Consider the following 399-nt stretch of genomic DNA (forward strand, 5'->3'; position numbering starts at 1 on the left):
GAAGCTGCCATGGAAATTTGTGCAATTTTGTGCTGAAAGCCCTAAAAAGAAAAGTCAACGACGTATTTGGACAAAAACATGGCTGAGCAAACATGGCTACTACGGTCTTTCCAGTTTACAGAAAGAACTCCATTTCACTTGCACCACCGCCATGCTTCTGTGTTTTCTTCTGAGAGGAAGAAGAGTCCTTGCTTGCACGCTGAGCGATTTGCCAACAACTACCTTACGACGGCCCTCATGAATTGCAAACATGCTTGATTTTCTCCCGACCTTACGATTCCTGATCGGGAGGTGGACATAAGAGGCTGATCGCCCCTCGTACACTATGCGAAAAATGCTCGCATGACTGGAGAATCGACCCGAAAAGAGCAAAACATTCTACAGTGTACGCCCGGCTTT

This window comes from Cyprinodon variegatus, unplaced genomic scaffold, assembly GCF_000732505.1.
Source record: "Cyprinodon variegatus isolate N-32 unplaced genomic scaffold, C_variegatus-1.0 Scaffold247, whole genome shotgun sequence".
Lineage (NCBI taxonomy): Eukaryota > Metazoa > Chordata > Actinopteri > Cyprinodontiformes > Cyprinodontidae > Cyprinodon > Cyprinodon variegatus.